Genomic DNA, 4,663 nt, shown 5'->3' on the forward strand with positions numbered 1-4,663 from the left:
AGAGGCTAAAAAAGAATTCGATTTATTTCCTACTAGCTAGTCTAGAATTTTATTACTTATTTATATAAGTTTTAACTTTATAATCTGTCTGGAGGTCGTTTTAGTGTTAGATATAAAGTGTTAGCTTATTTGCTCCCACCTCAAATGCCTGCCCCGTTTCCCATTGTTGTGTAATGCTTGTGTTATCATGGATTGCATTTTTATGTAGCATTGGTTCTTATACATAATTGCTGCTTTGTAACCTATTCGAATGGTGCGTATCCGTGATCTTACTCCAGCATCATGCTATTAAATGATTGTTCCCTTAGACTACGTTTTATGGAAGACTTTATAGCGCAGTAGTTAAGATTATGGGCTTTGAAGTCAAACTGGCAGAGATCCACATAAGAGCTTTGCCACTTAATAAATGTGTGACCTTGGGCGAGTTACCTCACAGTTCCTCATCTGTAAAACGGACTTCTGGGAGATTGAAATGGTTTAGTTCTCTGACCCCGCCCAAATCTCATGTCAAATTATAATTCCTAAAGTTGGAGGTGAGGCCGGATGGGAGGTGATTGGATCATTGTGGGGGAATTTCCCCTTTGGTGCTGTTCTCGTGATAGTGAGTTATTGTGATATCTGGTGGTTTAAAATGTGTAGCACCTCCCTCTCTCTCTCTTCCCCTTGCTATAGCCATGTGAAGACATGCCTGGTTTCCTTTCACCCTTCTGCCATGATTGTAAGTTTCCTGAGGCCTCCCCAGCCATGCTTCCTGTACAGCCTGTGGAACCATGAGCCAATTAAACCTCTTTTCTTTATAATCACCCAGTTTCAGGCATTTCTTTATAGCAGTGCAAGAACAAACCAATACAGAGGCCTGTAATATCTCCCTCACACATTCAGAGCAAACTGAGAACTAGATATAGACATCAGATGGCTGATAAAACATCAGCCTTATTATTGAGTAGAGGTGATAGCTATCCACTGTCACAACTTGTATTTAGCATTGCACTGGAGTTCCTAGCCAATGCAATAAGACAGGAAAAGGAAATGAAGGGGATAATGATGGAAAAAACAAGATAAAAAACAAAGCCTCAGTGGGCATTCTGACATTCACCGCTGCTTTAGATAGACTCAAGCACTCTAGTCATAGGTAGTACCAGATCCCCTAGGTCTTCACCACACACACACTTTCTCAGATAAACCCTATGCCCAGAAAATTACTATGGAGCACAGCAGAAAATACTGAGAGAGGAGAAACAAGGATGGAAGGCAAGGACAGGAATGTTCCTTTAGCAAAAGTCCTTTCACATATGAGGTAGAGGTAGTGGTGGAGACTCCCCCAGCAACAACCTCATCTAGGGCTGTAGTGAGCACAGGTTGATAATCTCTGTGAAGCACTTGGCTTGGTGCCTGCCACACTTGTAGGTGTACAATAAACACTGTTTTTAATATCAATATTTGCAAGGTCTTACTTCATTTCATTTCTCCTCTTGTCCTGGAATTCTAAAACAGTTGTCATTGGTGTTTTCTTTTAAATGAAATGTAGGATCATTTGGTGATGTCCTAAGAAAAAATATTTCCAGCTGGGCACAGTGACTCATGACGATTTATAATCCCAGGGCTTTGAGGCTGAGGCAGGAGGATGGCTGGAGGCCAGGAGTTCAAGATTAGCCTGGGAAACATAGCAAGACCCCGTCTCTACAAAAAAAATTAAAATTATCTGGACTTCGTTGTGTGCACCTGTAGTCCCAGCTACTCAGGAAGCTGAGGGAGGAGGATCACTTGAGCCCAGAAAGTTGAAGCTGCAGTGAGCCATGATCGCCCCACTGCACTCCAGCCTGGGCAACAGAGTGAGACCCTGTCTTAACTTTCCTCCAACTCTTGGCTGCCCCCTACTCCCCACCCTGCATCAGCGTGTAAATGATTCTGGCGGATAGGGTGGGAATGAATCCCAAACGAGGAACTAGAAGGATAGCCTGCAAAACTCAGAGAAAGGGAAGCTTGCACTTCAGTACAAAGCTTGCACTACAGAGGGGTCAAGGGTCAAGTGCATAATGAGAGTGGCAGGGCCTGGTTGAGGTGAGCGGGGAGAAGTCAGTGGGTTCCAGGGAATTTGAGGCCCATGACTAAGCTGGCTCAGGAGGGCTGATGGGCGGGTATTATAAGCAGGTTGCGGAGGAGAAAAGAGGCTCTGAAAAAGTCAGGAGTTGTAGACAGCCAGGTGGTCTCACCAGGTATGACACTGTGGGCACAGGAAATGAAGGTTAAAGCCAAGAGTGGTACAATCTCCTGGGTATGCTGAGCCCGTGTCTCAAAGTCAAGGTCCTGGTTCCAGTGCCCAGCTCTAACCCCGGCCACTGTGTGTGTCTGGGCAAGCTGCCAACCCTCTCTGAGCCTCAGATTCTCTTTGTCAAAGGAGAGGCACCTCTCTGTGCCATGATTGCTGTGAACCTCTTCCCTGCCCGTGGGGTATCCCCACACCCGCAACCCACTCTTCCTCTTCCCAGACAGCCCCAGGCTAGTTTGTCTGCCCTGTTTTCCCACCAGGGAGTGACCCAGTATCCTCGCCATCTTTTTTTCATTTTTTTGTTTTTTTGAGATGGAGTCTCACTCTGTTGCCCAGGCTGGAGTGCAGTGGCACGATCTTGGCTCACTGCAGCCTCTGCATCCCAGGTTCAAGGGATTCTCCTGCCTCAGCCTCCCGAGTATCTGGGATTACAGATGTGCACCACCACACCTGGCTAATTTTTGTATTTTTAGTAGAGATGGGATTTTGTCATGTTGGCCAGGCTGGTCTCTAACTCCTGACCTCAGTAACTCCCCCATCTCAGAAAAGGAGAAACACTTGGGTCTCCTTGGTTCCCATGCCTCCCTGCTCACAGCTCCATGGTCCAAGAACTTCTAGGAGAGGGGAACACCCGCAGCCCCTCTCCTCCCCTCTTCACCGCCCCCAGCCCCTGTTTTCATTCATTCATTGGTTTAGCCAATCCCCACTGTCCTGTGTACCAGGGCTTCCCCAGTCCTTAGGAAAACAAAGAAACATAAGCCGGGGACCCAGCCACCTGGAGCTCATGGTCCACTGGAGGACCTTTCATAGACAAGCCCGTTCTTTATTCATTCCAGAAATGTTTCCTGAGTGGCCGCCCTATCCCTGGAACAGGAAAACCACCGGTGGGCACACGAACCCAGCCTCTGCCCCTGGGGGGCTTCCAAACTAGAAGTCAGAGAGCCAGGAAATCACGACGTATGTGATGTGGGAGAGCCCAGGCCAGACTTGGAGATAACAGAAGGCTTCCTGGTGGGAGTGATGTCTGAGTGAAGACAGTAGCTGAGCGGACATCAGTCAGCCAGTCGCAAGAGAAGAGAGATGAGGAAGAGAGGGCTTCAGGGAGAGGGACGCCAAGTCTTGGCTCAGAGGGGAACAAAGTGGCTTCAGGCCAGGGGTGAGGGGTGAAGATAGCTGGAGCAGAGCTGGAGAAAGAGAGTTGGGGGTGAGATGGGCGCAGTAGTCTGGAGCCAGATATCACAGGGCCCTTGGGGCATGAAAGGGGGTTTCTGTTATCTTACAGCTGGTGGGAAGTTACTGGTTTTAGGCAAGTGGCATGATAAGATTTGGTTTCTTTTTTCTTTTTTTGAGACAGGGTCTCACTCTGTCACCCAGGCTGGAGTGCAGTGGTGCCATCACAGCTCACTGTAGCCTCAAACTTCTAGGCTCTGCAACCTCCGCCTCCCAGGCTCAAGTGATCCTCCCACCTCAGCTTCCCAAGTAGCTGGGACTACAGGTGTGCACCACCATGTCTGGCTAATTTTTTTTTTTAACTTTTCGCAGGGATGGGGTCTCACTATCTTGCCCAGGTTTGAACTCCTGGGCTCAAGCAATCCTCCTGCCTCGGCCTCCCAAACTGTTGGGATTACAGACATGAGCCACTGCTCCTGGCAAAGATTTGCATTTCTATACATCAAGCTGGGCTAGACGTGGTGGCTCATGCCTGTCATTCCAGCATTTTGGGAGGCGAAGGTAGAAGGATTGCTTGACCCCAGGAGTTCAAGACCAGCCTGGGCAACACAGCAAGACCCCCATCCCTACAAAAAGTAAAAAAAAAAAAAAAAAAAAAAAAATTAGCTAGTCATAGTGACATGCACCTGTGGCCCCAGCTACTCAGGGGGCTGAGGCAGGAGGATCACTTGAGCCCAGGAGTTGGAGGCTGCAGTGAGCTAGGATCACGCCACTGCACTCCAGCCTGGGCAACAGAGCAAGACCCTGTCTCGAAATAAATAAATACCAAACACAACAGTGCTATCAGGTTGGGCTGCATGGAAGTCACTGCTGACCTGGGTGAGAGTGTTTGGGTGGTGGGTGTGGGCCAGAGCCAGGCAGGAACCAGCCAAGGAGTGAGCAGCAGGTGAGAAGTAGAAACATATGTGTAGACAGCTCTTTGAAGAGTTTGGCTGTGACAGAGAGGTGTGAGATGGGGGCAGCCAGAGGTGGGAGTGGGGTTCAAAGAGGAGTTTCTTTTATTTTGTTCAAGGAATGCTTAAATGCCAACGAGAAGGGGCCAATAAAAGGAGGTGTGACTGGAACCCTAAAGGCGGTGTGAGGGCTGAGACGTCTGAGCAGGTGGAGGGGAGGGAAGGAGAACCAATGTGGGTGGGATCACCCTTTGGTAGAAATGGTCTCTCA

This window comes from Piliocolobus tephrosceles, chromosome 8 (assembly GCF_002776525.5).
Source record: "Piliocolobus tephrosceles isolate RC106 chromosome 8, ASM277652v3, whole genome shotgun sequence".
Classification (NCBI taxonomy): Eukaryota; Metazoa; Chordata; class Mammalia; order Primates; family Cercopithecidae; genus Piliocolobus; species Piliocolobus tephrosceles.